General features: G+C 39.8%; 1 long non-coding RNA gene across 2 annotated transcripts in view; it reads right to left on the minus strand.

The window, feature by feature from the left end:
• LOC137657090 (uncharacterized) overlaps positions 1-21,271 on the minus strand; it is a 36,797-nt gene extending 15,526 nt beyond the window's left edge. Inside the window, exons 1-5 of one of the 2 annotated variants that reach the window (XR_011047101.1) lie at positions 21,212-21,271; positions 15,594-15,817; positions 12,319-12,446; positions 3,690-3,913; positions 1,662-1,789 (exon numbers count right to left, since the gene is read on the minus strand). This is a non-coding gene — a long non-coding RNA (uncharacterized lncRNA). The remainder of the gene's footprint in view (positions 1-1,661; positions 1,790-3,689; positions 3,914-12,318; positions 12,447-15,593; positions 15,818-21,211) is intronic. The other variant, XR_011047102.1, reaches the window with a different exon arrangement.
• Between the last annotated feature and the right edge of the window lie 790 nt (positions 21,272-22,061).

A 22,061-nucleotide genomic window follows, 5' to 3' on the forward strand; every position in this document is an offset into this window, starting at 1 on the left:
AAACATTGATACAAGGTCAAACTATCACAGTTCAATTGCAGATAATATATCTTGCCTTCCTCCTATTGAGCCTGGTAAAATAGAGATATCGATAGTAAATGGTTAAACCTAAATGTACTAATCCATCACTCGGCAGAGGAAACCTTGGGATTCTCCACACATCACCTTAAGGACTGATTTAACAAGATTGCGGAAGATATATATTATCTCAAAACAAAAAACCAAGCACATAATGCTTGTCTCTCAAACCCTGTTCACTAAAGACTTCATTTCAAAACCTTAGAGCTGAAACTCAGAGAGTACTACATAACAAGGGAAACAAATGGTAGCTTGGTCGCTCAGGAAAACTGCAGTCTTCCAAACAGAAACGACCAACACGGTTTCTACTATGAGCTTAAATCCATTTATGGACTGATAAAACTAAATGTAACACCTGTGCGGTCTTCTAAAGGAATACTTCTGCAAGATAAATTAGAAATTCTTGACCATTGGGCACAACACTTCCGTGGCCTCTTAGCCCTACAGAACCCACCCATCATAGATGTCACCCCAGCACTACTTCCAGTAATGGTTCTTGATGACCAGTCCTCCTTTACTGAAACTAAAAAAGCCATCAAAGCCCTGACAAATAAGAAAAACCCTGGACCAGTTGTCTTGCCCTCTGAACTTTTCAACTAAGGAGAATACCTACTCCATCAGTGCCTTCATAACCTTATATTGTCCATCTGGACCCTGATATAATTATATTGTCCATCTGGACCCTGATATAATTACAATCCCCAAACAGAAAGGAGATCGCTCAATATGAGACAATTATCGAGGCATATCCCTCCTAGCTGTTACTGGTAAAATTCTAGCAAGGATCATACTCTCAAGATTAACACGACTGATACCATACTTCGTGAATGTTCGGCTCCACTTACTACTGCAAGTCTGTTTTCTCAACTATGAACTTCATGAAGAGAAAGTTCCACCCCTGTATGACCAGTGAACACCTCCACCCATCTTAGAGTCGCTACTACTCCATTAGTACCAAGATTTTAGGAATTGACAAGATCCAAGAAATGCAAGTTCTCTCACTTAAGTCTTGCTGTGGTGCTATTTTTTCTTCCATTTGAAAATTCTTCATTTTATTTTCAGAGAGGAAAAGTTCATATCCTGCTATGTTTTCATACCCTGTTCTCAGTTGGGTTGGCTTATTTTGAAATACAAAAATTTCTGGACCTATGCATACATTGGAACTTAACTAACTGAAGCTTTGCTCATAATATTAGAGTAGAGCTGACATACAGTATAGCACCCCTCTGGTCTGGATTTGTAGAGAGAAATTAACTTGCCACGCTAAAATCATTTCATAAATACAATCACTTATGCAAGCTTTCCTCTAAGAGATAGATTCTATTTGCAATATATTTCAGTCAATATCTAAATATTTCTTGAGAAACAATCATCAAATATTGTACTGATGTATGCCCTAAGCAAAGTTGTTGCTCATGATATTAAAAAACTAATGACAACCTTCATGAACTACAAATGGATATCTATTGAAATATTGCATGATTTTCACCCAAATATTCCATGAGAAAATTAAACAAAATATTACCTGGCAAAAAAGGTTAATATTTTTATACTTTACCCATTTAATTGAAGATGTAGCCTACCTTAGAAAAAGGTGTACCTCTTATAGAAAAACATTTGAATAAGTGATGACGAGTTGGTCACTTTCTCGTCTTCCTAAATTCACATTACCATTTGGTTTGGAGGACTTTCATTTTACAGCCCAGCACCCCTGAAAACAAAATTCCTATTAGAAACTAGGCTAGCAATGAAGAAAAAATTCAAATCTATGATGAATTTGATTATCAATGATGATAAAATTCAAATAAAATTCAAATTACCTTATCAACACAATGTCAAAATAAAGGAAATGGTTCCCTTTTCTAATTGCCTTCTCATGATGTGTTTTGAATAATGAACTAACCATAATACCTCTATATGTAAAATTCAATTGGATTAAGACATCTAAGTATAATAACCAAAAGCTATACACTTCTAAGACATACCTAACATAAATGCAGGTCAGGTATATTGACTACTACAGTACCTTAGAAAAAAATAAAATAGAAGTTCTCATAACTAAACTACATCCAAAACTAAATGTAAAGTTCTCTTTGTAGCAAAAATACATAAAACTCTCGGCAGTAAAATAGACTGAACTTGCGCCAGCCAAAGCCAACTGCGATTTTTTTGTTTTTCTCAATCTGGAAAAATAAAACTATCTAAAAAAATGGGATCAACAACAATTTAAAGTAGTACTTGGGTTTACAAGTAACGTTGAATTTGAGCAAATCGACATACGAACAAAAACTCAAAATAGGTTTATGAGCAAAAAATTTCCCTCAAGTGCATTTTATGTGGACAAGTATTATAGAGATTAACATGAAATTAGTCACGTTGTGACCACACACCACACACACTGCATTCACAAGATTTTTACCCCATTTTCATGTCATTTTAAAGAAAATGGCAAAAGAAGACATCATTTGATAGGTTGGTTCCTTGCAAATAAAAAGATCAGATGTCTAAAAGGCATAAATTAAGGGGATTCAGTAACAGTGAACATCATTAAAGAGAAAGAACTCTCGATATTTTACCAGAACTGTTCATGGAGAAAGATTCTTGTTCCAGGCAGTAACCCCACCCCCATCTCCCTCATGCCATCAATAACTCTCCTCAAAAGTATGAGTTAATTTGTTAATATTTCTGTAGGTAGTAGGTTGGCCAGGGTACCAGCCACCCGTTGAGATACTACCGCAAGTGTGTCAATGGGTTCTTTGGCTGGCATTGGATCCTTCCCTCGATACGGCTCATTTTCCCTTTGCTTACACATACACCGAATAGTCTGGCCTATACGTTACATATTGTCCATTGTCCTCATACACTTGACAACACAGATTACTACAAAATTCTTAGCTCAAGGGGTTTACTACTGCACTGTAATTGGTCAGTGGCTACTTGCCTCTTTGCAAGGGTAGAAAAGACTTTAGCTAAGCTAAGCAGCTCTTCTAGGTGAAGGACACTACAAAATCAGACAATTGTTCTCTAGTCTTGGGTAGTGCTATAGCCTCTGTACCATGGTCTTCCACTGTTTCAGGGTAGAGTTCTCTTGTTTGAGGATATACCTGTACTCTGGTACACTCAACTATTTCTCTTCCTCTTGTTTTTTTCAAGTTTTAATATAGTTTATATAAGAAAATTTATTTTAATCTTACTGCTCTTTAAATATTTTATTCTAAGTGTTAATTACCGTACTTCTCTTGTAGCTTATTTATTTCCTTTTTTTTCCTTTCCTCACCTTTCCTCACCAGGCTATTTTCCCTGTTGGAGCCATTAGGCTTATAGCATCTTGCTTTTCCAACTAGAGTTGTAGCTTAGCAGGTAATAATAATAATAATAATAATAATAATAATAATAATAATAATAATTATAATAATAATAATAATAATAATAACTGTGAATTACTAATTAGTGTTCATTTCTCATGTTAGGGGTTATAATTTGTTCACTAAATTCAATTTCATACACTTTAAAGTAATTTTTTTCAATTTCAAAAATTAAAAATTTATTACCTATCAATTCAAGCTTTTATAAACCCTTCCAACAGTACAGTATTTCAAGCTAAAACTTACTATGCTGTAGAAACATCCTCATTCCTTACTGCAGGAAGTTGATCAAATTTTCCATCATCCTTATATTCTTTAGGTCCTTCTTGGTGTAGTGAACGGTAGATTCATCAATGTTGTGATGGTGTCCTGTGTCCAAATAGCTTCTCCCCCCTGAAGCATGTCAAGTATTTCCCTCTTCTCTGTTACACTAAGCATCTTCCTCAATGGTTGGGTTCAATACCAGAAACCTTAGAAGGTGCAAAACGTTTAAGTAGGCATCCCAGACTTTGAAAATAATTTACAATGTGTGACAAAAATGCAAAAAATACCACAATACATGACAAATTCGTAGGTAATTTGTATTTTTCCTAACTATACAAACCTTGGCTATTTAATATGGGTAATTACTTTCAGCGTAGCTGAAATGAGCTATTAGAATTTTAACGAGGGTTTACTACCCCACCGCTACTTAGCAGGGGGTAGGGAGGGTAGCTTGGTACCCCTCCCCCCTCACACACACACACCTGTGCTTGAGCTCACTTTGCTTAGAGGTAGGACTTCACGGGGGATAGGGGTGGCGGGCAAGTGTGATTAAATAGCTAAGGTTTGTATAGTTAGGAAAAATACAAATTACCTACGACTTTGTCATTTGTTTCGTAACTGAAATACAAACCACGCTATTTAATATGGGTGACTCACCCCTTAGGAAGGGTGGCAAGTCCCAGCCAGTACTGGCTTTAGGCTTTGCCCAGGGACTCAGTATCTGAGTGTGTCAGCACTCAACAATAAGGAGTCACTGCACCTCGCTAGAACTTTCCTGCGCAAGGGCTGCGGTCTACGTAAGCTGTGTGTGAAGGAATGAAGTGTGACTCGTCCTAGGAAGTTGACCTGTAGTCCTTTAGATGGAAACTTTAGGCTAGGACTCTCCCAATACCACCTCGTCAGGGTATGGGGACGTGACAGTATTAGCTTAATACTAGGAACACAAGGAAACATGGTTTACCTGCAGTGGTTCGAGGTCAACTGTGCAGAGAACCCAGGATGCTGCTTTCCCCAAGAGAGGAGGATGAAGAAAAGAATAAGGGCCAGACAAACCTTTTCATTCATGCAGACTAAGACCGGGTAACAATGCCCTCAACCTTCTGCTACTTGTCCATTAAGGAGCCTGAGGTTTTAAACCAGCTGTTGTGCAGCCACCACAGGGCCGATAGAGAATATATCGAGCCTCCTGTGGGTCACGTCTTGCAGGTAGTGGGCTGTGAAGGTCGTCTGACGCTTCCACAACCCCGCTTGTAGAACATGCGTCACTGAAAAGTTCTTGAAGACCAGGGACGTAGCTACGCCCGACATCATGTGCTCTAGGGCGACGTGACGGAGGAGGGTCAGGATTCAGGGACAGATGGATCACCCTATGAATCCATGCCGAGATGGTATTCTTGGTAACCCTCCTCTTTGTTCTCCCAGTGCTCACAAACAATGCCTGCACTTGGGGACGAACTGCAGCCGTTCTTTTGAGATATAGCCTCAGACTCCTTACTGGACACAGTAGGAGATGGTCTGGGTCATCTGTTACAGAACGAAGACTCGAAATCTGGAAAGAGTCGAACCGAGGGTCTGGCACTTCAGGATTCCGAGTCTTAGCAACAAACTCAAGGACGAATCTGAACGTTACCTCCCCCCATCCCCTTGAATGGGCGATGTCATACGAGAGACCATGAAGTTCATTGACTCGCTTGGCCTAGGACAAAGCTAGTAGGAACACTGTCTTCCAAGTTAGGTGGCGATCTGAAGCCTGGCGTAATGGTTCGTAGGGAGGTCTCTTAAGAGACCTGAGGACTCTAACCACGTTCCATGGAGGAGGTCTCACTTCGACTGGGGGTAGGTAAGTTCATAACTTCGTATGAGAAGGGAAAGTTCCAGCGAGGAAGAAATGTCCACTCCTTTGAACCTGAAGGCTAGACTTAAGGCTGAGCATTAGCCTTTCACTGCCGAGACTGAAAGGCGCATTTCTTCCCACAAATATACGAAGAACTCCGCTATTGCTGGAATAGTGACTCGATACCCCTTCCACGACACCAACCACAGAAAACTCGCCACTTTGCCTGGTAGACCCCTGCGGATGACCTTCGCAGGTGTCCAGACATTCTGTTCGCAACTTGTTGCGAAAATCCTCTCTCAGCAAGGAGATGCTGGATAGTCTCCAGGCATGAAGTCGTAGCGAAGCTACGGCTTAGAGAAAGATGTTGGCGTGTGGTTGTTTGAGTAGCTCGTGTCGTGGAGGGAGTTCTCTCGGAAGTTCGGTTAGGAGTTGCAGAAGGTCTGCAAACCATTCCGCATGATGCCATAGGGGAGCTATAAGGGTCATCGAGAGATTGACCAATATTCTGGTCTTGTTGAGCACCCTCCTCATCAGACAGAACGGGGGAAAGGCGTACACGTCGATGTTGTCCCACCGTTGTTGGAAGGCATCTTGCCAGAGTGCCTTGGGATCCGGGACTGGGGAGCAGTACAGAGGAAGCTTGAAGTTCAGCGCTGTAGCGAACAGATCCACAGTCGGGGAACCCCACAAAGTCAGGACTTTGTTGGCTACTAGATGATCCAAAGACCACTCGGTACTCACTATGAGACGCTCTGCTCAGACTGTCGGCGAGCACATTCCTCTTGCCTGGAATGAAGCGAGCTGATGGCGGAATCGAGTGGACTTCGGTCCATCTCAGTATCTCTACTGCGTAATGGGATAGCTGCTTTGAAAAGGTACCTCCTTGCTTGTTGATGTAAGCCACTACTGTGGTGTTGTCGCTCATCACCACCACAGAGTGACCCGCCAGGTATTGTTGGAACTGTTGAAGGGCCAGGAATACGGCCTTCATTTCTAGCAGATTTATATGGAGGCACTTTTCTGATTCTGACCCCAGGCCTGAGGTCCTGGGATGCAGAACGTGGGCCACCCACCCTCTCTTTGAGGCATCCGAAAACAGCATCAAATCTGGGGGGAGGACGAGAAGATCCACTCCCCTTCGTAGGTTCTCGTCTGTCACCCACCATTGAAGGTCCGTCTGTTCCGCAGGACCCATAGGGATCATGACGTCCGGGGAATCGTGACCCTGATTCCAGCGCGACTCGAGTCGCCATTGGTGAGATCTCATTCTGAGGCGACCGTTGGGAACTAGACGTGCCAAGGATGAGAGGTGACCGAGGAGACGTAACCACGATTGGGCTGGAAGCTCTTCTCGTCTGAGGAAAGGACTCGCGACCCTCCTCAGCCTTGCTATCCTGTCGTCTGATGAAGGCTTTGTGGAGATTGGTGTCTATGCCTAAATATACCAGTCTTTGAGTGGGAAGCAGAGAAGACTTCGAGATTTACCATGATCCCCAGATCTTGGCAAAGTCCCGGAAGTTTGTCTCGGTGTCGAAGAAGGGCCGACTCCGAGTCTGCTAGGATCAGTCAGTCGTCCAGATAACGAAGGAGACGGATGCCGATCCTGTGTGCCCACGGCGATATTAGAGTGAAAACACTAGTGAAAACCTGTGGTGCTGTGGAGAGACCGAAACACAGCACCTTGAACTGGTACACTTTGTTGTCTAGGCTGAATCTTAAGTACTTCCTTGAAGACGGATGGACTGGGATCTGGAAGTACGCGTCCTTCAGGTCCAGTGTACACATGAAGTCTTGCGGTCTCACTGCAAGTCTGACTGTGTCTGCAGTCTCCATGCTGAACGGGAGTCTGCTTGACAAACCTGTTCAGAGCTGACAGGTCGATGACTGGTCTCCAGCCTCCAGATGCCTTCTTTACAAGAAAGAGTCGACTGAAGAAGCCTGGGAACCCGTCGACGACCTCTTGGAGAGCGCCCTTCTTCAACATGGTCTCTACTTCTGCCTGATGGGCTTGCCCCCTTGCCGATCCCATGGCAAGGGAGCTTAACGACACTGGATTCGCTGTCAGGGGAGGTAGAGATGATGTGAACGGGACGCGATATCCTTGACTGATTACGGAAATCGTCGAGGAATCGACCCAGAGTTGCTGCCACCTGTTTGCGCAACTTTGTAGGCATCCCCCCACTGGTGGACATGCAGGGGGACTGCCTATCCTAGAGTTTGCGGCCTCGGCCGCTCCTTCTAGGATTCTTTCCTCCCCTGGAAGACTTTTTGCCTTTCTTGTCCTTGACAGGAAAGGGCTTAGACACCATTGTCTTCGCTGTAGCTGCCGGTTTCGTAGTCTTAGTAGGACGTGATTGCTGGGTTGCTGGAGGTTTATAGGGCTTCGATGTTAAAGCTCTATGTAGGAGAGTCCTGGTTGGACTTCCTCCACCTCTCAGCCGCCTGCTCCACGTCCTTAGGCTCGAACAAGTTCTTCCCCATGATGGAATAATGTCTGAGCCTGCTGATCTCGGTACTGGGGACCTTTTGGTGGAATCTCTCAGACACCGCATCTCGACGTTTCCAGATGGTATTAGCCCACAAGTTCGAGACTTGGTGGGCTAGAAACTATTGAACGAGTGCCTGAGAGTAAAAAGGTCTCCATGGCCTTCCTGGTACTCTCTTTGGACAAGTCCTCAGATCGTAACAGGATGCCCAGATACCCTAGCCAGATGTCAAGCCATGAAGTTGCCTGCATTGCACACTTCGCCACCTTCTCCTGGCTAAGGATCTCCGTTGCCGAGAACGAGACTTGCCGGTTGGAGTCTCTCTCTAGAGGAACTCCCCTGGTAAGCTCTTCCAAAGAGTGGTGTAGGGGAAGAGCTAAACAAGTCTCCTCCATGATGTCAAAGTACCTACTCTGATGGACACGAGAAGGCGGGAGGAGTTTGTTACCGGCGCTGGATCGGCTGGAGGAGACAAGCTCGTAGAGTTAGCCTTCGACCTTGTCTCTGGCACTCTTAACCCCTTGAGATCAGGGCAAAGCTGCGCTGGCCTTTGAGGGTTTTTGAGTACCAAAGACTCGGTCCAAGACCGTGTACTTGCCCTCACGAGGGGTATCTCTGGATCCGCAAACCCATTGAGATTCCTCATAAGGGTCAGAACTTGCCAGAACGCATGCTCTGATTCCTGCAGCTCCCCTCCTGAAGGGCTAGCAGCAAAGTCTCCTGTCCCCAAAGGCTCTTCTTGGGGGGACTCGTGGACGTTCTCTGAGGGCTTGGCTGGCTCCGGTCTAATCCTCGAGGATGACTTAGACGAAGTCTTAAGAGTCCTTCGACTCCCTCCTGGGAGGGATGCAGGACTCCAACAGTGATGGTAGGAGGCTCTTCTCCACCCCTACCCGAGAAGACTTCCCGGCGCGAGGTGGGGTTTCCCTTATTGGTGCGATGGGGGAACGCCTCACCTCGCATGACTCCCGAGGACGGGAAATCTAAGTCCGAAGGGGAGGGAGTGAAAGTCTGGGGGGGGTGAGAAGGCCTTCCTCAAAGACTTCGAGGAGTCAGCTTCGCCCTTGGAGAAGTTACCACGTCAGACTCCTCTCTTCCTCTTCAGGGGAGTAAAAGCTGCCAATGATTTGTGGCCCAGCTCAGAGAGAACAGGCTTAAAACCCTGCATGACCGCTCTGACCAGGGACCCAAACCAAGGCTGCGCAGCTGTCAGAAACTCCCTCTGGAGGGAAGGGGATAGTTTGATCCCTAGGAGGAGTTACCAAAGGAGGGTTTGCCTGAAAAGATGGAGAAAAGTCCCTGGACCTATCCAGAATCCTCCCTCCCTCCGCCGAGTGCGCTGTTCTGCGCTTGCGGGGGGGGGGGGGGGGGGGGGGGGGGGGGGGAGTAATGCAACAATGAAGACCTGGCCGCGCGTTGTCCTGCAGCCTCACGTGTGGGATCACGCAATGGGATTTGCCCTGGCGATGGTGCGCAGGGGTGCGGGCTGGAGATGGCAGAGGGCGCGCAGAAGGCTGGATGAGTGCTCGCGCGAAGGCGATTGTTAGCGGGCGCGCAGGATCTGGCTGAAGAGCCCGTGAGGGCGATAACGTTGGGCGCGCAGGAGATATATCCCTAGCGCGCAGGAGATATATCCCTAGCGCGCAGGAGATATATCCCTAGCGCGCAGGAGATATATCCCTAGCGCGCAGGAGGTATATCCCTAGCGCGCAGGAGATATATCCCTAGCGCGCAGGAGGTATATCCCTAGCGCGCAGGAGGTATATCCCTAGCGCGCAGGAGGTATATCCCTAGCGCGCAGGAGATATATCCCTAGCGCGCAGGAGGTATATCCCTAGCGCGCAGGATATATCCCTAGCGCGCAGGAGATATATCCCTAGCGCGCAGGAGATATATCCCTAGCGCGCAGGAAATATATCCCTAGCGCGCAGGAGATATATCCCTTGCGCGCAGACAGAGCACGATGGCGCGTTGGTGAGCGCCGGCGAGCAGGAGAAGAGGTTACCTTCCCCATTGCGCCCAGATCAGAAGATCGTGGGCATGCAGGAGATCGTCGGCGCGCTGGCGGGCAGGAGAACGGGGGCGCACATGGTGATCACCGTGTCCGGATTAGCCTCGTCTCCTCTACATGCCAATAGTGTTCCTTTAATTAAATCATTTGGGCAAGCCAGAATAATCTCATATTTCTGGTTTTGTTTTCCATACAGATGGAAGAATCTTCGAGTCATCAACGGGACATTATGCCTTTTCTTCATCCAAACAAACAACAGTACTGTATACAGTGCATGCTTGCTACTGAAATGGATTTCTCGATTTCCATTAATGACTGTACTGTAATTTACTTTATAATTTTTAGGCCCAAAAATGCCCATTTTCAACTACTGTAAAAATCATTCAAATCTAAAAAAATATCTAACTTATCTCCCTCAAAACCCCCAACATAATAATTTCAATATTAATGACAGTATACACATATCTGATGTAGTGAGCGACTGATAGGTGAACCTCAATATGGCGAAAGACAACTGTGCATTCATGGACTTATGGATGAGCATTGAGAGAATTTCCTGTATTTCTTACGGCAAAATAGTTCCAGAATAAGAGCATTTTAGGATGCGAGCTTACTTTCATAATGAACTAAATTTATAAACAGATATTTCACTGTACTGTATAATCAAGAAAACTGTGCGACAGTATATTTACACCAGCTCAATAGAAAAAAAATATCTACATACTGTATTCTACCATACCAATAAATTGCATATATAGTAAACAGTACAGTACAATAATACTGTATCACTATTTACCTTCTGTTCAGACTAAGTAGTGTAGTAAATCCTCAAGTACAGCAAGAAATCAGAAAATCCTTGTCAAGTTTTTCGCAATCTTATGTCCTTTTCCAAGCCATAAAACAATGATTAAGTGCTATACTGTTCCTAACTTAGAAACTTATTGATGTGGGTAGGTATCTGGTTTCAATAAAAATAGTAGGTTATTGGTACTTGTGTGTGTTCCACATGTCTACGGGGAGCATACAATCAACTGTAATGTGCGAAAATCTGACCTACATAAAAAATCACTTAACGTTGGGCCTCTTAGAACCAATTGTGTTCCTGTATTCTAATATTCCGCTACAATAACTTTTATATATATCTTCTTTAGTTAAAATCAAAAGTACAGTGATGTACTGTTTAACCCTTTTACCCCCATAAGGACGTACTGGTACGTTATACAAAACTCATCCCTTTACCCCAATGGACGTACCGGTGCGTCCTTGCAAAAAACTGCTATTTAAATTTTTTTTGCATATTTTTGATAATTTTTTGAGAATCTACAGGCATTTCCCAAAAGAATGAGACCAACCTGACCTCTCTATGACAAAAATTAAGGCTGTTAGAGCAATTTTAAAAAAATATACTGCAATATGTGCTTGGAAAAAAATTACCCCTGGGGGTTAAGGGTTGGAAAGTTCCAAATAGCCTGGGGGTAAAAGGGTTAATACCATCAACTCTTCAATCCATGTTGCTAAGTATTTTTTGAAGCTTGAACAACTTCGCAAAGTAAAAGTTGCATACTAATGAATGCATTTCACCATATAAGATTTAATTTTAGCTCTCTTCATCCAAACCTCTGCGTGTTATAGAAAATTTCCAGTGCTTCCTCAGATAATCTGCACATAGCCACATTGGCCTTAAGAATGTGTTTTAATCTTTTGTTTATTCAAAACCAATAAAATTTCTGGCATGGATTACTCAAATATGCTCATTTAAAAACTAATAAATGCTGTATAGTATATGTTATATACAAGGGCAGTCCGCTTCTTTAGTTACATACTGTAACTTAAATTTTAAAGTAATTTAAAGTACGGTACAGTAATTTTGTACTTTTCATACCTACATTACAGCACATTTTCATCTGTTTAACAAACTACTCAAAATTCAAGTCCCCACAAATGTAAGTTATAATGGACCAGTTCAGCAACATCAGCATTTCACAAATCAACTTCAGGTCACAATATCCTGGATACGGTATAATTTACACATCACAAATCCATCAATTTTACAGGAACTTCAAATACATTGGATTCATAATCAAATTATTTAAGATAAAACACCCGTACGATTACAATACAGTACTGTACATTGGCCTAATCATTCGATTCCATACAAATGCAAAAAAAAAAAATTCTTACGGAACTTTAAGCTCCAAACAGTAAATAAAAATTCTATTGCAGAGATGAAAAATTTCAAACTTTACATCTAGGCCCTGCTACTCAAAGTGAACTTACTTTATTTCCATACAAGTAGTACTTTCAATGTTTGGACATTTCATGAATTTCCAGAAGCCTACCATGCTTACTTTCATCTGTTTTACTTGCATCAGCCATAAGTTCAAGACCCCAAAGATTAAATAAACCTGCAATAATAATTTTGCTTTTATATACCGGTAATGACAAAAAAAAAAGTAATCAGACTAAATCATTGTTAACAATGGATAGCAAACTTCCGTCATGCTAAGATATGCCAAATAATAGCTACTTTACCTCTAATACATGTTATTTAAATAATGAAATAATGACCAATCCTATTAAAATTTAAAATGTAATTAGGCAGGTACAGTACTGTACTTTGAAACTTAAATCTCTTCATGGGTGGCAAAAGTAGAAGTCTTGAAGTTTTAAGAATTAGGAAGAATTGAGTTTCTATCACATGCTCAAGTAGTACCAATAACATTCTAGGTTAAACAATGCCCTAAGTAGTTCTCACAGTCAATGTATTGGTGTGAATACCACAGCAAAAATGTTAATTATTAATCAGCTTTAAAACACTAATTACCAAAACCTTATAGTAACGACAGTACTGCACCAGCTTCACAGATATTTACTGTTTAGGAAAAAACTAACTCTATAGACTAACATGTTCATATTAATCTAGAAGGCTTTTAGGGTAAATTTACTTATACTGTACTGTATAGTACTTTACAAGCTTATGTAAAATCCAAATCAACACTACACAGTACAATCCTCATAATTTATAATTTTCATTAATACATCATCATCATCATCTAATACTATTGACGCAAAGGGCTTCGGTTAGATTTCGCCAGTTGTCTCTATCTTGAGCTTTTAAATCAAATATTTCTCTATTCATTACCACCTACTTCACACTTCATAGTCCTCAGCCATGTAAGCCTGGGTCTTACAACTCTTCTAGTGCCTTGTGGAGCCCAGTTAAACATGTGGTGAACCAATCTCTTTTGGGGCGTGCGAAGAGCATACCCAAACCATCTCCATCTACCTCTCACCATGATCTCATCCACATATGGCACTTGAGTAATCTCTCTTATTGTTTCATTTCTAATCCTGTCTTGTACATCATTCTGTTAAGATTTTTAAACAACACAGAATAACCGAGCATGGCCACAAGAAGTTAAACTACAGCTTTACCATGGAATGCATGGAAATACACAAGTAATACGAATAATTAAATCTCTCAAAGTTCCATTCACAGTGAATTTGGATATATACTGGTTTTTATTCAAAATTTACAAAATTAATCTAGCTATTTTGTATCAATATTGTGTAAAGGAATAAATCATTAAAGGCATATAGTATACATATAATAATGGAATAAACAGATTTTTAGTCGACCGCAAGCAGCTGGAAGAAAAAATCATCATCCTAATTGAATTCTCATTTCCTCCAACCTCAAGAAAAAAATACCTTTACTGAGCTGAGAACTTGGAGTTTTCAACAGGGTTAAATATTTTTGAACGAGATTATAACCAATTTTTCTAATTAGCTAACTAGTCCAGACTATGGTAGATTGGATCGAGTTATGAATTTAGGCTATATAGCTCAGTACTGGAGCCTGTGATTCTGTGACCACAAATAACCATACCTGTTATTAATAGGTGGAGTAAATGTTTTCAAAAAAATTTAGTTCGACAGTTTAAACCCATGAAAAATCCAAAATAGCATACCTGGCAAATTAGGAGGCTGGGGGTTCATACAGCCCTAGAGGACAATGTAGGTAGTAGGTAGTATCCTGTTGGGATACTACTGCTATAGAGTTCTTTGGTCCTTCGACTGGCCAGACAGTACTGCATCGAATCCTTCTCTCTAGTTACGGTTCACTTTCCCTTTGCCTACACATTCATCGAATAGTCTGGCCTATTCTTTACAGATTCTCTTCTGTCCTCATTCACCTGACAACACTGAGATTACCATACAATTCTTCACCCAAGGGGTTAACTACGGCGGAGAGTCTTCCTTCTCGGCGGAACCACCTGAAAAACACGCCCACGAGGCGGGAGAAGAGGTAGGCACAGTTTTTCCCCACATAGGATCATCTGAGGAGACGGGCCCTGCTTGCACCAGGGTTCTGTCCCCCGAACACACTCCCGTCCCTCCCTCAGGCCCCTCACTTGCCTGGGATGATGCCACAACACCACTATCCCGCAAATCAGACTCCTGGGGAAGGGCCACAGGCCTCTTCCCCGCAACCAACTTACCTTGTCCCCTACTCTGGGTAGGGGAGGGCGGCAGCGAGGCTCTGTCTGACGCAACGCCCGGTGAAGCAAGAGGAGAAGAGATGTTAGGCTTCTTAGGTGATCTCTTCGACGCCGCCTCCTTTTTGGTGCTGTAACGCACCCACTGCACCTCGTTCCAGGACTCGCACTCCTGACACATGGCTGTAGGGGAACACACACTGCCCCTAAACGAAGAACACAAGAAGTGCGGGTCAACTTCAGGTTTCGACAGGAAAGCACCACATGATTTACTGGCCATAGGCCCAGGACAACGGCGGGGATGCTCCATAACGCACTAGTAAAGCACCGCGAGACACAGGAACACGAGGGAAAGGATAAGGGGGAAAACAAAAGTACCACGTGGGAACTGCGTGAGACACAAAGGGTCGCACTGGATAAGGAGAGCGTCGAGATGTTATCGCGACGCGACCAGAGAACTTACTGGGGATCGAGACCTGAGCAAGCATGCTCTCTGACCCGGGGTCGCCTCAGGTCGCGTATCACACCACCTGAGGTTACCCCTCATAGAAAACAGGAGTAGGGTAAACTACACCAAACTCTGGTCGGTTGGGAGGAGATCCCAGATACTCCTAAGAAAGTATTTCGAGGTAAGTACTCTGTGTTGGAACAAATTTATTTTAATGTTACTGCACTAAAATATTTTATTCTAATTGTTAATTACTTCTCTTGTAGTTTATTTATTTCCTTTTTTCCCTTTCCTCACCAGGCTATTTTCCCTATTGGAGCCTTTAGGCTTATAGCATCTTGCTTTTCCAACTAGGGTTGTAGCTTAGCAGGTAGTAATAATAATAATAATAATAATAATAATAATAATAATAATAATTTATTAACTGGGAATTACTAATTAGTGTTCATTTCTCATGTTAGGGGTTATAATTTGTTCACTAAATTCCATTTCATAAGCTTAAAAGTAATTTTTTTCAATTTCAAAAATTAAAAACTTATTACCCTCTATCAATTCAAACTTTTATAAACCCTTCCAACAGTACAGTATTTCAAGCTAAAACTTACTATGCTGTAGAAACATCCTCATTCCTTACTGCAGGAAGTTGATCATATTTTCCATCATCCTTATATTCTTTACGTCCTTCTTGGTGTTGTGAACGGTAGATTCATCGATGCTGTGATGGTGTCCTATGTCTAAACAGCTTCCCTGCCCTGAAGCATGTCAAGTATTTCCCTCTTCTCTGTTACAGTAAGCATCTTCCTCAATGGTTGGGTTCACTACCAGAAACCTTAGAAGGTACAGAACGTTTAAGTACGCATCCCAGACTTTGTGAAAAAAATTTACAAAGTGACAGAAATGCAAAAACTACCACAAAAAACAAATCTTTAGAGCGATTGATTGATTTAAAGTTTTCAGGCATCCTGACATCTGAGGTCATTGACGCCGGTCTTTGGAGCGATGTAGTGTACTTCAGAGTAGAAGCAAATTGAACAGAGTGGGATATTGAATGCATCGATTTACTTGCGACTATGGTCCCACAGCCAATCAGCAGACAAGATACTGATCACCGTGTCAGGATTAGTCTCGTCTCCTTTACACGCCAATAGTCTCCCTTTAATGAAATCATTTGGGCAAGACAGAATAATCTCATTTCTGGTTTTGTTTTCCATACAGATGGAAGAATCTTTGAGTCACCAACGGGACATTATGCCTTTTCTTCATCCAAACAAACAACAGTACCGTATATAGTGCATGCTCGCTACTGAACTGGATTTTTGGATTGTACATGAATTACTGTACTGTAATTTACTTTATAATTTTCAGGCCCAAAAATGCCCATTTTCAACTACTAAACTGCAAAAATATTTCAAATCTAAAATAACATTCAACTTTTCTGCCCTCAAAACCCCCAATATAATAATTTCAATATTAATGACAGTATACACATATCTGATGTAGTGAGCGACTGATAGGTGAACCTCAATATGGCGAAGGACAAATGCGTGTGTGCATTCATGGACTTATGGATGCGCATTGAGAGAATTTCCTTTATTTCTTCCGGGAAAATAGTTCTAGAATAAGAGCATTTTAGGATGCGAGCTCACTTTCATAATGAACAACATTTGTAAACAGATATTTTACTGTATAACCAAGAAACAATACTGTGCGACAGTATATTTACACCAGCTCAAATAAAAAAAAATATCTACATACTGTATTCTACCATACCAATAAATTGCATAAGACTATAGTACACAGTACTGTACAATAATACTGTATCAATATTTACCTTCTGTTCAGACTAAGTACTGTAGTAAATCCTCAAGTACAGCAAGAAATAAGAAAATCCTTGTTAAGTTTTACGCAATCTTATGTCCTTTTCCAAGCCATAAAACAATGATTAAGTGCTATACTGTACCTAACTTTGAAACTTATTGATGTGGGTAGGTATCTGGTTTCAATAAAAATAGTAGGTTATTGGTAGGCTACTTGTGTGTGTTCCATATGTCTACGGGGAGCATATAATCAACTGTAATGTGCGAAAATCTGACCAACATCAAAAATCACTATACGTTGGGCCTCTTAGAACCAATTGTATTCCTGTATTCTAATATTCCGCTACAATAACTTTTTTATAACTTATTTAGTTAAAATCAAAAGTACAGTACTGTACTGTTTAACCCTTTTACCCCAAAAGGACGTAATTGTAAGTTTCACAAAACTCATCCCTTTACCCCAATGGGCGTACCAGTGCGTCCTTGCAAAAAACTGCTATTTTTTTTTTTTTTTTTTTTTTTTTGCATATTTTTGATCATTTTTTGAGAAACTAAAGACATTTTCCAAGAGAATGAGACCAACCTGACCTTTCTGTGTCGAAAATTAAGGCTGATAGAGCAATTTTAAAAAAAATATACTGCAATGTGCTTGGAAAAAAATTACCACAGGGGGTTAAGGGTTGGAAAGTTCCAAATAGCCTGGGGGTATAAGGGTTAATACCATCAACCCTTCAATCCATGTTGCTAAGTATTTTTTGAAGCTTGAACAACTTCGCAAAGTAAAATTTGCATACTAATGGATGCATTTCACCATAGATTTAATTTTAGCTATTTCAGCCAAACTTCTCTACCTGTTATAGCAAATTTCCAGGGCTTCCTCAGATAATCTGAGCATAGCCACACTGGCCTTAAGAATGTGTTTTAATCTTTTGTTTATTCAAAACCAATAAAATTTCTGGCATGGATTACTCAAATATGTTCATTTAAAAACCAACAAATGCTGTATAGTACTGTACATGTTATATATAAGGGCAGTCCCTTTCTTTAGTTACACATCTTGAATTTGCAGAGTAATTTAAAGTAATTTTGTACTTTTCACAACTAAATTAAAACACTTTACTGTAGTTGAATCTATTTGTAGTAACGTACATTACTATATAGTACTGTTCAACAAATTACTCAAAATTCAAGCCCAACATCAGCATTTCACAAATCTACGTCAGGTCACAATATCTTGGATATAGGTATTTTGCAAATCACACATCCATCAATTTTACAGGAACTTCATATACAATGGATTCAAAATACAATTATTAGAGATAAATATCAAAACTAAAATTCGGTACAGTACTTAGGCCTAATCATTTGATTCCTAACGAATAAGAAAAAAAAAAAAAAAAATCTTACGGAACCTTAAGTTCCAAGCAGTAAAACAAAATAAAGTCTACTATAGGTGTGAAAAATTTCAAACTAAGAATTTAGGCCCTGCTACTTAAAGTGAACTTTTAGTTTATTTCCGTACAGGTAGCACTTTTAAAGTTTGGAAATTTCATGAATTTACAGAAGCCTCCCATGCTTACTTTCATCCGTTTTCTTGCATCAGCCTCAAGTTCAATAACCCAAAGATTAAATAAACCTGCAATAAAAATTTTGCTTTTAAATAATGACAAAAAAAAAAAGTAATCAGACTAAATCATTGTTAACAATGAATAACAAACTTACGCCTTGCCAAATAATAGTTACCTTACTTCTAATACAAGCTATTTAAATAATGAAATAAACACCAATCATATTAACAAAAATTTAAAAATAATGAGGTAGGTACAGTACTGTACTTTGAAACTTAAATCTCTTCATGGGTGGCAAAAGTAGAAGGCTTAAGTTTTAAGAATTAGGAAGAATTGAGTTTCTATCACGTGCTCAAGTAGTACCAATAACATTCTAGGTTAAACAATACCCTAAATAGTTCTCAAAGTCAATGCACTGGTGTGAATACCACAGGAAAAAAGTTAGGATTAATTAGCTTTAAAACACTAATTACCAAAACCTTACAGTAACGACAGTACTGCACCAGCTTTACAGATATTTACTGTTATGGGAAAAAACTAACACTATAGACTAACATGTGCATATTAATCTAGAAGGCTTTTAGGGTAAATTTACTTATACTGTACTGTATAGTACTTTACAAGCTTATGTAAAATCCAAATCAACACTACACAGTACAATCCTCATAATTTATAATTTTCATTAATACATCATCATCATCACCTAATACTATTGACACAAAGGGCTTCGGTTAGATTTCGCCAGTTGTCTCAATCTTGAGCTTTTAAATCAATATTTCTCTATTCATCACCACCTACTTCACACTTCATATTCCTCAGCCATGTAAGCCTGGGTCTTCCAACTCTTCTAGTGCCTTGTGGAGCCAGTTGAAAGTTTGGCGAACTAATCTCTCTTGGGGAGTGCGAAGAGCATGCCCAAACCATCTCCATCTACCTCTCACCATGACGTCATCAATATATGGCACTTGAGTAATCTTTCATTGTTTCATTTCTAATCCTGTCTAGTACATCATTCTGATAAGAATTTTATACACAACACAGAATAACCAAGCATGGCCACCAGAGCTTAAACTATGGCTTTCCATGGAAAGCATGGAAATAAACAATTGATACAAATACAGGTAATTTAATCTTTCAAAGTTCCAATCATAGTGAATTTGGATATAGGTTTTTACCCAAAATTGACAAAATTAATCTAGCTATTTTGTATCAATATTGTGTAAAGGAATAAGTCATTATTTAATAGCATATAGAATACAAACAAAAAAATTTTAAGTCCACTGCAAGCAGCTGGAAGAAAAATCATCACCCTAATTGAATTCTCATTTCCTCCAACCTCAAGAAAAAAAAATCTTTACAGAGAACTTGAAGTTTTCAATAAGGTTAAATATTTTTCAACGAGATTATCACCCATTTTTCTAATTAGCTAACTAGTCCAGACTATGGTAGATTGGATTGAGTTATGAATTTAGGCTATATAGCTCAGTACTGGAGCCCGTGATTCTGTGACCATAAATAACCATACCTATTATTAATAGGTGGAGTAAACGCTTTCAAAAAATTATAGTTTGACAGTTTAAACCCATGAAAAATACAAAATAGCATACCTGGCAAATTAGGAGGCTGTGGGTTCATACAGCCCTGGATGACTTAAAAAGGATTAAGCAAGTTTTTCTTTATAAAGTAACATCATTACAGAAATAGACCTAGTAATCAGGAAGGTAATAAAGGTTTCAAAATCTTGCAAACCTTCTCAGGGTAGTTCATAGCTCTGTATGGTTGTATTGAACATTGATGACTTGGCCCTAAACATATTTCAAGTTAGCTTGTCTGTATGTTGAACATAGTACTTTCATTCCAGCCACAACCTCCAATAACATTCTCTATACGTAAATGCTACTAATGACTCACGATTGATAAGTTGAAGTAAAATACCAGCTCTAATGTTTTAATAGAATTGAATTCTATTGTCAAGGTATCAACAACATTAAAGGCCTGGGTAAGAGGATGACATTTTTGGGGTCAAAACCGAAACCCCACAAAGACTTCGGCCGTACCACATCGCCATATACAGTATTAGGTTAAGCAAATTAAAGTTGAAATGGAGCCTTGTAGTTCGTTAGGGCAGACTAAATCCCAAATTTTAAGAAAGACACAAGAACAATGTTTGACCAAAGTTTCCCCACCTAACCTGACATAGGAGTATCCTTATTTACTTACCTACCGGGGTCCTACCCACCACTACCGTATTCTTAGCTTATCCTGACTGCACAAACAACTTTCACAACGGTGAAAGTTACATTAGACTACAATGGTAGAATGTACGAGATGTTAATTTAACAATTGTTAGCTGATCAACAATCTAAAACCAATGTTGTTCCCTTGGCGAGGAACTGGATATCACAAAACCCAAACACAAATAAGATAATTCAGTATACCTCCTGTAGTCACATTTAATACAAAAATTGGTATTATTGTAGTGTATTAGAGGGCAATGTAACATAGGAAAAAAACACTTTTACTTATAGAAAAAAATTACGCTCTTCGAAAATAACACCCGGTTAAATCACGTTATTTACTATAGGAAAACATATTTTCTGTTCGAAATCACACCCTGTAATACAATACAACTTGACCCAAAAATTATTTTTCTTTTTAAGTAATCAATATATTTATCCTAACTATAAAAATCAGTCATTAAAACGGTAGAATTTCCTCGTAAGCAATGAAACAATCCATCACCATGAAATGTTTCATGAAATCACATTGTTTCAAGTCATCAGTATAACAGAGATAACCATACAATAAAATAATAAACTTCACCTTGAAATTTCTTACCTAGATTACTCTCGAAGACTTATAGACTTGTTAATAGTACACACACAAAGAACGAACTACAAAGTACAAATACAAATGGCGGAACTTGATGAAAACTTAATACACCACGAAAAATTTATAATGGCTCATTTTTTACAAAATTGCAAAAAAACAATTATATTTCTTGGATAGATCTTCGTTCTCTCATATAGGTATTTACTCATATAACTACTTATTAACTATATAATGCAAAAGTTTTAAAAACTTTTTCGATCATATGTAAACATGTTTACAAGCCACAGCATAATGTTTTAAACATTTAATGCCTCGTTTTTTTACAAAATTGCAAGAAACAATTATATTTTTTGGATAGATATTCGTTTTCTCATATGGGTATTTACTCATATAACTACTTATTAATTTTAAAAACTTTTTCGATCATATGTAAACATGTTTACAAGCCACAGCATAATGTTTTAAACATTATAATCTAGTAAAAGACTAAGTGCTAAATGCCATAAATATAATCCATTATATCATCTAATACTGTATAAATAGACCAAATGATATCAGAAGAAAATTTTATTTTCATCAGTTAATTACGAATAACTAAAAGAAATGTACCATGATATTACAGTATCATAGAAAATGGTGATTGGATATCTATAGAAAATGGATAGGTTTCTGACACCATTTTTAGCTTCAACTTCAAATAAGTAGAAATTAGGTTCTATATATCAATACCAGATATTCAATTATGCATAAAACATATATTTGTCATTTCATGATTACACATAACATAACTAACATATCAGAAAGGGTGATACGAAAATGTTTTTCGTCAGTTAAAAATAAGATTCTATCTCGTCGT

The sequence above is a fragment of the Palaemon carinicauda genome, chromosome 18 (genome assembly GCF_036898095.1).
Source record: "Palaemon carinicauda isolate YSFRI2023 chromosome 18, ASM3689809v2, whole genome shotgun sequence".
Classification (NCBI taxonomy): domain Eukaryota; kingdom Metazoa; phylum Arthropoda; class Malacostraca; order Decapoda; family Palaemonidae; genus Palaemon; species Palaemon carinicauda.